The sequence below is a fragment of the Nannospalax galili genome, unplaced genomic scaffold (genome assembly GCF_000622305.1).
Source record: "Nannospalax galili isolate Female #2095 unplaced genomic scaffold, S.galili_v1.0 scaffold347, whole genome shotgun sequence".
NCBI classification, from domain to species: Eukaryota; Metazoa; Chordata; class Mammalia; order Rodentia; family Spalacidae; genus Nannospalax; species Nannospalax galili.
This window is the reverse complement of record NW_008355793.1, coordinates 260,273-273,283: the sequence shown is the minus strand read 5'-3', so window position 1 is coordinate 273,283 and position 13,011 is coordinate 260,273. Positions and strand designations below refer to the sequence as shown.

At 34.3% G+C, this 13,011-nt stretch overlaps 1 pseudogene; it reads right to left on the bottom strand.

Annotated features, from left to right (window-relative positions):
- Positions 1 to 93: 93 nt before the first annotated feature.
- Positions 94 to 1,036, bottom strand: LOC108491789 (annotated as a pseudogene).
- Positions 1,037 to 13,011: the final 11,975 nt, after the last annotated feature.

The window sequence follows — 13,011 nt, the reverse complement described above, 5'->3', positions numbered from 1 at the left end:
ATATTTCAGACAGTCTCAAAATATTCATTTTAACAGTTTGATTTTCACTGACATTCTAAGAGTAATCTAAACTGTCCTTCATAATTTTGGGGGCTAAATAATTCTCAACATTATTTTCTTCACAGTTTCCTTTATCTACTTGTTTCTTAAACTATAGATGACAGGATTTAAGAATGGTGGTACAATGGTATAAAGTACAGACAGAACCATGTCTTGAACCACTTCTGAGGTAACTGGAGGTCTTAGATACACACAGGCACCAGAGATAATGAACAGAGATACCACAATAATGTGAGGGACAGAGGTGGAAAAGGCCTTTCTTCTCTCTTCTTTGGGAGGAAACTTCAATACAATTGAAAATATGTGAACATATGATACAAAAATGAAGATAAAGCAGCCACCACCAATGATGATGGTGGTTAGGAGAATTAAGAGATTGTTTTTAAGGTGTCTGACCAAGAGAGCTTCAACAGAGGAGGGATGTTACAGAAGAATTGAGGGACCAGATTAGAATGACAGAAGGAAACCTGGAATGTTTTCACAGTGTGTTAACCTGCTATGATAAGACCAAGGAGTAGGGAAGCCAGAGTCATCTGAATACAGAATTGGTGGTTCATGATCACAGGGTATAGGAAGGGCTGGCAGATAGCCACATAGCAGTCCTGGGCCATCATGGCGAGAAAGGGAAACTCTAAACATCCACGAAACATGACTAAGAAGGTCTGTGCAGCACAGCCAGTCACAGAAATGCCCCTGTTGTCAGTGAGAGATTTGACACAGGCTTTGGGGACTGTGACAGAAATGTAGTACATGTCTAAGTTGGACAGATTCCTGAGGAAGAAGTATATGGGTGTGTGGGGTTGTGGTCAGTTGTGCTAACCATGATGATGGTTAGGTTCCCTAGCAGGCTGCCCAGGTACATCAGTGGGAACAGAATATTTATCAGGAGCCTGACATCCCAAGTCTCAGCAAAAAATTGAGGTAGAAACTCAGTCACTATTGTGGAACTGGTTATAGTCTGAAGCTTCAAATTCATCTGAAAATTGTAAGTAATGAAAGAGAACAAACATAAAATTATAAATGACTAATTTTTCCCTTGACTTTATTTGCTTCTATTCTCTAAAAATGACCTAAAGAGTGAAAAGTCAAGTATTTCTTTCTTTGGTCTGAACATACATTTACCATGGTAGTAGTTATTGTATACAGTTCCTAAGATATATTATACAGTCCATCTAATTGTATGGCATAATGCTAAGCATAGTTAATCAGTTTCTATAATGATATCCATCTCATGAAATTTAGTATCTTAATATTAAATTGATTTTATGGGAAAATTCCTATAATAAATGAGTTATTAGCATCCATCAGGAGTGGCTAGAGAATTTTAGCTGTGGAATCTATAAAATCTATAAAAATCTATGTTTTAAATGCAATTATTATGTATTTATATCTGTATATATTAGTTTTTGTTCTATGAGTGTGCTCATCACACACAAGAACACCTGTAGGAGGAGGGATGGAGGGAAAAAGTAAATGAAAGTGAGAGATGACAGACATTGTCACAAGAAAGTTTTGAAAGGAGAGTGGGAGATATAAAAGGGTGAAGGGAGGTATAACAAACAAGCTACCTGTTTAGGAAGTTTGAGATCTGCAGAACAGTCCAGGAGCCTGGAACCTGTCACAGTTATACTGTCATGCTTGAGGCAGAATTTCCTAATCTTAGAAAAAATTCTTGTTTTGCTGAAATTCAATAATTCTGTAGACAATATTCTGCATTGTTTAAAATTAGTGTTTGAATAATGGGATTATGTGTATACAATACATGTTTAGCAAAACCTTGATCAATATTTACTAAATAACTAGAACTTGGAGCAAAGCCAACTTTATACACAAACATCTTTCCATCCTTGACAGTATTTTGTTGTTGTTGTTGATTTTATGTTTGACTGACTTAAATGCATAGCAGGAAGTGCTCCCTTCTGCTTTCCAACTGTGAACTGCACACTGCTCATTTCCTTGTATTTCTTCTGAGGACTTTTCTCAAGACAAGCACAGGTGCTGTGTTCATGTTTCCTCACATTTCTGACAAGCTGGAATTGGCATGGCATCTAAGTGTGGTAAGAATTAGTGTCTGATTTGTGTCCCGTTTAAAAAAAGTACTAAGCTATAATAATAATTATTATTTTTGTCTTTTTGAGACAGGGTCAGCCTGTATCTCCAGCTGTCCTGGAACTCACTATGTAGACCAGGCTGGCCTTGAACTCAGATATCTGCCAGCCATTGCCTCCCCAGTGCAGGGATTAAATGCGGGTGCCACCACAACCACTTGGGTAAGTAATTTATGGAGAATGAGTTGGTCATGACTACATTGGGAGACAGTGTTCAGGGCAGAATGAATAAATCCTTGAAGAGAATATTTCCATAAGGAATAAGGAAATGTGCATGTTTGTGGTGATTTTTCAAACATGTGGTATACGATACCACAAAATCTTAACAAATTTACTACTATAACTAATTAGACAGTGGTATAATTTTAGTATTTAATTTTTCCTTCTATCATAAGAATTAAAAATTTACATGAATATATTGATACTTTTACACTAGATCCTAAATCCATGTCAACTACATTTTTGCTACAGAAACTTCCTCTGTGCTTGCAAGACTATTTGCCAGTTTAACATGATTTAAATCCTCCCCCTCCCCCAGATCATAAGAACTCAGTCTGTGATTCCACCCTATAACACATTTGTATAACTTTCTTGAGGATATGCTCCTTGTCTTTTGAAGTCTCATAAAATTTCATATGCTCAGCGGATCTCTAAAATATCAATTAAATAAATATTTTCAGCTCCCAAAAAGGATTAGAATTTTAATTTTAAGTGAGTAAAGCAGTAGAAATCTGAGATTACAGAAATACTAATATTTTACAGAGTTATTTAATTTTTTAATTCTTCAAAGTATTATTTACTATTTTCACAAATCTGGTAGAATGAAAGAAAGATAAAATATAGGAGAATAAAAAATTCTACTTTGTGGCTTGATACTACTGATGGAAAAGTATAAAACATAAAACACAAAATAATTACATAAGTTTAAGCAATGTCTCACTAACTTACAGACACTCAATGACTTCCTAGGAAAATAATTACATAAGACTAAGCAATGTCTCACTAACTTACAGACACTCAATGAGACCTGACCCAATACTCATAGCTGTAGAGTAGCTGGTCTTTATTTATAATAAGTCCTAAACACAATCTCCATGCTTAGTAAAAAGACACTAAGAATTCAAAAAATCTAGGTATCTCAGTTAAAATTAAGCAAATAGACAAGTACAAATTGTTGCAATATTATCAATAAATTATAGTTAGTATACTATAATTAATATATTATAGCAGATTGGTAGCACTGAAAACATTTAAATTTTATATAAAAATGAAGAAAGGAATGTTAAAGATAATTAACACTATAAAATAGATTTAGGGATGAATACGAAAATAATAAAATCAAAAATTCATAACAAAATGCAGTGGTAATAAATGTGAAGGGATTTTGCATTAAATTAAAGATAAGCTGTGGTCACCATAGTAAAATGTTATATAACAGTTTTTAAATTTCCTAATAAGAGCACAAAAGTCATTATATTATTAAAAAAGGACAAAGTATTCAAATCATATCACTTTGAAAAATTCATCAAATCAGGAACATGAGAGGAATAAAACAGAAATAAGAGAGACAGAAGATACTAAACAAATCTAAAACAGGTGCTGAAATAGCCATAATTACCTTTTTTCTTCTTGAAAAAGTTAATTTATTGGGTGTTTTAGCTTAAGAACCTACAAATTCTAAAAACCTAGAAATGCACAAAAGTTAATTGTTATAGTGACAACAGATAATTGTTTTATATTGAAAAAGGGATATTTATATTATTTGAAAAGACTTACATTTTTGTGTGTGCATGTCTGTCTCTGTATACATCACACATGAGAGCAGATTCCCAATAAGGCAAGAAGATGACATCAGATCCCCTGGAGCTGGAGTTTCAAACAACTATGAGCCAACTGCTGTGGATCCATGCCGCTAAACTCAGGTCTTCTGGACAAGCAGCTTGTATCTGCAGCCCTAAATCAACACCTAAACTTCATTCGTATTATTTATACCACAGTAAAAAGAAATGTTTCTTCATTTCAAACAATGTTAAGACATTACTTTATTAGGCAATAATATACAAGAATTTTTTTCTTCCAAACAGATATTATTATGGCACCTTTAGAATCTATTCACATATCTGAATAGAATTTCACAGAGCTCTTTAAAGGTCACAAGTTAAAATACTGACAGACGAATTTAAGAGTCTCATGCTCTACTGACTGATTTTGCTGGGCACATACAGTCGAATTTAAAACCATAGCAAAATAAAAAGATTAAAATGTAAAGGAAAAATAACATTGAAAACCCCCTAACACATTTTTATTGAATTTCAAGTATTAAATGTAACTTCCATCAGTGGATGAACTGCAATTTTTTGCTCAGGAATGTTGGTTCCTGTGCTCTGTGCTCAGTCACCTTCAGCACCTTTCTCAAAAGCCAATCTGGAAAGAGTAACTAGGAATGAGGAAGAGCCATGGACTGTGTGATTAAGGTTGCAACACCCACAAAGAAGACTGACCCCAGGGCTTAGCTATGAAGAGCCATACTTTCCCAAAGCCACATGATATATTTTAACACATAATTATTTGAAAAAAAGTCAAAAGAGTTTCCCTTTTAAAATTCTAGAGATTACTGAGCTGCAGAACCATTCCATGTTACAAGATGTCTCCCACTTTTATATTGTAAATGCTCAGCTAAAATCAACATAGAATGACTTCTAAACATCCTTTATTTCATTGGAAGTTATAATGATCATACGGAAAACAGAAAATAACATTCACACACATTTGTATTATATGAAGTTTGTGATAAGGTGGCAATACACCTCAAATCAATAAAAATAGTCCAAGCACATGGACAGGTGAAAAGTCACATCAGAGAAAGAAGTAGGTTCCTGAGACTGTCCTGACAGGGGGATGTCCTTTTGCAATAGCTGTAAGCATGAGAGAGACATAATGCCACAGTTGTTTCCAACAGAAAGTTAGAGGAGATGGGAAAACCATAGGAGGCTGCACTAGCAGCCAGGTCTTCATCCATATCATAATCCCTATGTGGGTAACTGGGACCTTCTATGATGTATAGATGATTCTAGAGAAATCCATCCAGTCTATTGCCTGAAATATATAATAGTGAAAAAATATTTATTGTCAGACATGCTATATCTATAGCATGAACTGAGACCTAGGAGGTCAGGAATTGAAGATGTATGACTAGGAGAATTTAATGTACACAGAGGAAAGTCCAAAATGAAGTATAAATTGACAGGAATTATGGAGGATGAATCAATTGGTATCACTTCATAGAAAGTACTTTTAACAGACAGCAAGTTATTTTAGATGTTAATATTCCATTGAATTATTATCTATCTAAAAAGAAAAAAATCAATAATACTCAATTTTCTTATAAACAGGTATGAACATTTTAAGATTTAAAATTAAACAAGACCCCTTCTCAAATGAATTATCTGTATCCAATATCACAATGTTATTTATGAAGCCTGCATGGATAGGTAAGTTTTGTCTTTCCTGAATGAAGTTTAATTTACATGAAATTCCACAGGAATACATCTATTTATGGTAATAATTACAAGTTAAATAACAATCAATAAATTTATTGAATGAAAATGAACATTGTGACTTTAAGATAATTTGACTTTCTTTGGTTAACATGACATATTTTCTTACTTCTTTTTTTTTTCTACAATCAATTATGTAAAATAGAGTAACTTTAGAAATCATAAGATCTGAAGTGAAGGAAAAGAAAAATAAAACTCATTTCCCCTAACTGCTATTTATAAGATAATAACTTGATTTAGTTAAATACTGAATGTAAAAGAAAGGATAGAAACAGATATTCTGTGCAAATGGAAGGACTTTACTCACCTCAGACATTACAGAACTCAAGTCTAAAACACTCTCTGGAGTATCAGAAGATGAGAACAAAGTAGGAAAGTGGCTAATTTATAAATAATTTATTATATTGTTAACTATATGCACTTTCAACATGAAAGCATCTATACATAAATGAAAACTGAGAAATATGAAAGAAAAATCAATCCAGTATCAACAAGGTGTTTTAACACTAAACTTTCACCAATGACTAATAATCTATATTGAAAATCAATTTTAAAATGCAGATGTGAAGACCATGAACCTAATGGAAATAAATGAAAATTCACCCCACAACTACCTATTTTTGATTTTTTTCAGTATGTGTAGAATATTCCCCAGACATACATGAATTTGTTTTTCAACATTGTAATCACCACCTATCAATGTATTTGCAATCCAGTATTCATGTATTTACAACAACAAGAAGGACATGGAGGACACTATACCAATTGAAATGAGACAGACATACCACCTGCTAAATCAAAATATTTCTTAACCAGTTATAAGAGAAATCAAATTACACAAGCTTCTTTTTAACTTCAGTATAATCTAAAAATCAATAACAAAATCTAATTAGGAAATTAACTAATGCCTGTAAAAATAATATTAGGTAAGCAAAGTTGCAAAAAAGGGGATACTGAAAATATTAATAACATTGACACTAATGTTGAAGTATTTATAAAGGTTACTTATGTAAATGAAAGTATGATAAATATTCAAATATATGTCACAGAAATACAACACAGTACGATTAACAACTATCTGCCTATAGCTGTATCAAATTGCATAGTCAGAAGAAATGGAGAAATTAAAAAAAAATACAACCCATGTAAAATTATTTAAGAAAAAGCTAGGAAATCACTTAAAACCTGCTATAAATTACCATACTGAATTGATAATGAAATACTTCCCGACAAAGAACAATCAGGAATTGATGTGTTTCATGTACAACTTCCAAAAAATATAAAGGAAGTTTTCTTCCAATAAAAGGAAAGTAAGGGACCATTATATATTGATTAAAATGAAAATAGTGTTAACTATGCCCCAAACCATGACAAAGGTACAACAACAACAAAAAATAAAATTGAGGCCAATAACCTTGAGAAACATGATTATAAGAATCTTGAAAAATATTAAAATATAGACTAAAAATTAATAAAATATAAATTTAAAAAGAAAAAAAGGAAGTGTAAATGTTAAGAAATAAAATAATGTGTGAATGGCCAATTATCTTAAAATAGGAATAAAAATGCTCAATAGGAATGAGTTGACTTTTCAGTTAATAATTTTGAACAGTCATGTGCAGAAGAATGCAATTGGACTTTTACCTTTTCTGTAAACAAAAAACAACCAGCTGTGGTTGTACACACCTTTACTCCCATTACTCAGCAGGCAGAGGATGTGAAATTTAGGTTAGCCATCTCTACATCAGGAGTTCCTGGTGTGAAGACCCGAGCTCTGATCTGAAATAAATTCAGAATAAGTTCTGACCTGAAATAAACTCAGACCTGGACCGGGAAAGTTCAGTTCCCTGAGAATTTGGATGTTCTTCTGCAATTATTATTATCATAAGACCAACTGTTCCTTGTATCAGTGACCCCGACATTGCACTCAGAAAAGGTGTTCAGGATAGAGTTGCAGGTAAGTACAAGTCACCCAGAGGAGGTGGCGGAGTCTTGGCCAAGTAGGTAACAGTCATCCAGAGGAGGTGACGGATAAGTTGACCGGCTGGTACTGGTTGGCAGCTGCAGTTTCTATAAACCATTTTTACAGCATTTTTGCAGGGTAATGGGACAAGGTAAGTCTACTCCTTTTGTTTCTTTAATTCATCATATTCTTCATAGTAACAGTGTATAAGTCTCCAAAAAACAGATAGATAATTGTGTACAAAAGGTTACCTGGCTGGTACCATTTGGCAGCCGTGGTTGGTTTCTATAAATCATTTTTACAGCATTATTGCAGGGTAATGGGACAAGGTAAGTCTACTCCTTTTGTTTCTTTAATTCATCATATTCTTCATAGTAACGGTGTACAAGTCTCCAAAAATCAGATAGATAATTGTGTACAAAAGGTTACAGAGTTTAATTCATAGTTTCCTGATACAGGAACTTTAGATTTAGAAGTATGAGACAGAGTCAGGACAAATGTGGAAAAGGCATTTCAGACAGGAGAAACAATACCCCTTGATTTTTGGTCTGTGTGGGCACTTATCAGAACTGCTATTATCTTAATTAATCAAGGTCCAAATAGTTTATCTCCAACACAAGTTTTTTGTACTTTTACTGAGGCAGTTAACCTCTCTGATGTTCCTGAGGAATTAAAGAATAAAGTTACTAGGGAGATTCAAGAAGCTACTTCTTTGGAGCCCTCTGTAGAAAGTTCTATTAGGAAAGAGCCTTTAGCTCCAGCCCCAAGCCTCTTGTGTCCAGGTGACATGGAGGACTCATTAGATTCTGATGAGGACTCAGTTATGGCTCGACAGCTGAGGATGAAACTTAAGAAATTGGTTGTAACAGAAGCCCAAAGTAAAAGTGAAACCTAAACAAAGATTGAGTATAACAGCAGCTCTTGCAAAATTATTGGTGCAAACTTCTGATTCTGACTCTGATTCTGAAATTATTATGCCAAAAGCTGCATTTCCAGTTATTCGACATCCTTCTGTTAACGGACTTTCACCACCTCCTACTAATGAAGGTATAGATATAGATCATATTACTAAGGTACGCAAGGCAGTAACACTATATGGTCCACAGTCACCTTATGTGAAAGAAATTCTTTTAGGTTTATCTAATCATTATGGGAATCTTGCTCCAGAGGATTGGAAAATTTTAGCCAGGTCATTACTAAAGCCATCAGAATATATTCAGTAGACTATGTGGTATTATGACCTTGCTGCTTCCTTAGCTAGAGATAATGCTGCTTCTACTGATCCACAAATTAGAGCTATTACTTATCCTATGCTAACAGGAACAGGAGCATATAATTTGCCTCCTCAGCAGGTTAATGCACCTGAAGCTATACATGCTCAGCTTCAGGATATTTGCCTTGAAGCTTGGGATCGCATACAACCTGAGGGAGAAAAGTATGGTCCATGGCTTAAAATTGTTCAGGGATCTCAGGAGCCATATGTAGAATTTTTGGCTCACCTTCAAAAGGCTGTAGAGTATTCTGTGCCTGGGGTTGCTTCACAAGAAGCAATAATAAAAGTCATGGCTTATGAAAATGCAAATGAGGATTGCCAAAGAGCTATTTTACCCATAAAAGAGACAGGTCCCAGTTAAGTAAAATAATGAGCAAATTCCAAATCAATGAAATCAGAGATGAAAGTGGAAACATCACAACAAACACCCAAAAGATCCAGGCTGTTACCTTTTAAAAACCTATATGCTATGAATCTGAAAGTCTAAAAGAAATGGATGGATATCTGAAATAAAGGAAACCTCCAAAGTTAAACCAAGATAGAGCAACAGCTTAAACAGACCCATAACATATAAAGAAATTGAAACAGTAATTAAAAACCTCCCAACTTAAAAAAGCCCAGGCCCAGATGGATTTACAGCAGAATTCTACCAGATATTTAAAGACCTCAAACCAATAATACTTACATAATTCAAAACCATAGAAACAGAGGGAGAAGTCCCAAATTCCTTCTATGAAGCCAGCATTACTCTAACACCCAAACTGGGTAAAGACACAAACAATAATGTAAACTGTAGACACATGTCCTTATTGAACATAGATACAAAAAATTCTCAACAAAATACTTGCAAAATTCATAGAGACACACATCAAAAAGATCATTCATGCAAACCACATACAGACACACATCAAAAAGATTATTCACCATGATCAAATAGGCTTTATCCCAGAGATGCAGGAATGGTTCAATATACACAAGTAAATAAACATCATTAATCATAGAAATGGACTCAAAGACAAAAAAAAAATTTTCATATCAATAGATGCAGAAAATGCTTTTGACCAACTTCAGCATCATATATTCATGATAAAAGTCATGGAGGGTCTAGGGATATGTGGAACTTATCTCAACAACATAAAGGCAATATACAACAAGTCCACAGGCTAACATCATACTAAATGGAGAAAAACTGAAAGCATTCCCACTAAAATCAGGAACCAGACAAGACTGTCCACGGTCTCCATTCCTTTTCAATGTAGTGCTTAAAACTCATGTTAGAACAGTAAGACAGGAGAAGGAAATTAAAAGAGTACTAATTGGAAAAGAAGAGGTCAAACTATCACTTTTTGCAGATGGTATGATATTATACCTAAGAGATCCTAAAAGTTCCACCAGAAAATTCCTAAAACTGAACAATACGTTCAGTATAGTGGCAGGTTATAAAATCAATCTACAAAAATCAGTAGCCTTTCTATATGCCAATAATAAGAAATTGAAGGAAGAATACACAGAAATTCTTCCATTCACAATTTCTGCAAAAATATTAAAATATCATGGAATAAATCTGACCAAACATGCCAAAGATCTCTACAATGCACTTATTAAATCCTTAAAGAAAGATAGCAAGGAAGACACCAGAAGAAGGAAGTATCCCCCATGTTCATGGATTGGAAGAATTAATATTGTTAAATGACCATCTCACAAAAAGCAATATATAGATTCAATGCAATCCCAATCAAAATCCCCATGACATACTTGACAGAATTAGAAAAATCCATCCTTAAATTCATATGGAGGCACAAAAGACAACAGATAGCCAAAGCAACCCTCAGGACAAAGAGCAACGCTGGGGGCATTATTATACCAGACCTCAAAGTACACTAAAGAGCCACAGTCATAAAAAGAGCATGGTACTTGCACAAAACAGATACATAGATCAATGGAATATCATTGAAAATCCAAACATGAGTACACACAATTTCAGCCACCCGATATTTGGCAAAGCTGTGAAGAACACACAATGGAAGAAAGACAGCATCTTTAACAAATGGTGCGGGTAAAACTGGATCTCAATTTGTAGAAGAATGAAACTAGAACGTTATCTTTCACCTTGCACAAAAGTCAATTCCAAATGAATCAAAGACCTCAATGTGTAACTCAAAACTCTGAAACTATTAGAAGAAAATATTAGCAATAACTTACAGGATATAGGTGTAAGAAAGGATTTACTAAATCAAACAGAAGTTCCTCAAGAATTAAGGTCAGTAGTCAATAAGTTGGACCTCATTAAAATAAACGTCTTCTGTACAGCAAAATAAAAAATAAAATAATGAAGAGAAAACCCACAGAATGGGAAAAATATTTATTTGTGACTGACACACGTGACAGAGGTTTAACATCCAGAATATATAAAGAACTCAAAAATCAAAGAACTGGGAAACCAAATTACCCAATTAAAAGATGGGCTAAAGATCTAAACAGAGAGTTCCCAAATGAAGAAATAAAGTTGGGTAAGAAACATTTCAAAAATTGTTCAACATCTTTAGTATTTAGGGAAATGCAAATTTAAACCACCCTGTTATCACCTTACACAGACTTGTTAGGGTCAAGAGAATGAATGATCCCAAATGCTGGCAAGGATGTGGAGAAAGGGGAATGCTCACTCCCTGCTGGTGGGATTGTAAACTCATGCAGCCTCTATGGAAAACAGTGTGGAGAACTCTTACAAAACTAAAAATGAACCTACCATATGATGTGGTTATATCACTCCATAGCATATACACAAAACACTCATCCTATTGTAAAGACACTTATACAACCATGTTGGTTGCTGCTCTTTTCACAATAGCTAAGAATGGAAGCAGCCTAAGTGTCCCTCAACTGAAGAGTGGTTAATAAAAATGTGGTATTTTATCAAAATGGATTTCTATTCAGCAGTAAAGAAAGATGAAATAATGAAATTTACGGGTAAATGGATTTAGAAAATGTCATACTAAGTTGTGGCTCCTAGCACCAAATCCTTTTAAATTCCAGGTCCTTTTAAAAAGATGATGCTATATAACAGTCCCTTCTAAATGAAATAACTACCATCATCACGACTTTGACTGAGCCTGATCACTAAACATAGTCACAATGTGGCTTGCTGATGGTTGTGCTCATTCATTAAGGTAGAGCCAAGCAAGGTCATTGGACCCTCATCTGAGTATCCAGCCACTCTTCAAAGCCAAGTTTCCAGCCTTGGAAGACAAAATAAAATGAGGAAGAACCCAATAGAGGAAAGTGTTTGGAAGCCCTTGTCAAGAAACTCCAATGGATTCTCATATGAGCATTTGAAAATTCCCTATTCTGACTTTTTTTCTGGTTCCTTGTCTAGAACTTGTTATGCTAACTATTCTTGCCTTTATTTCTTCATCACATCTCCTAGGCACCAGACCAGGTTTTTCTTTACTCCCTATATTTAAGAGTTATGCAATTTGGCAGTCTTTTAGATAGACCCACTGAAGGGGTACTCCAATTGCCTCACCCTGCATCTCTGTTCAGCATGGAAGAAAGCAGAGCAGCCTTTGTCCCTCTTCACTATTGGAAATTTGGGTAACTCATTCAAAGGATGGTGTGATAAGAATTTCAGGTGGGAATTGGCTAGGCATTTAGGGTAAAAAACAACAACAAAGAAATGTGTCCACTTTCTAGGCTAAAAGTTAAAATATCCTTGGGCCTGTTAGCAACATATTCTGTTCTTACGGCCAAAAGTGTCAAAAGTATTTGGGAGAATGTATCTAATCCTTAAAATATTTTAGGGTTAACCCTTCAGAGGGGAAATGTTGGAGGGGAGGGAGTGGGCATGGATTTGATTAAATCACTTTATATGCATGTATGAAATTCTCAATAAAGTTTTTGTAAGAGTTAAAAAAAATTAAAGAAGAAAGAGCACAGGAAGTTATCAAATTAAAAGTGATGAGGAGATGTGGGAGGAGTTGTAGTGGAGCGAGTGGGCACAGATTTGATTAAAACACTTTATGATGTGTGAAATTCTCAATAAATTATTTAAGG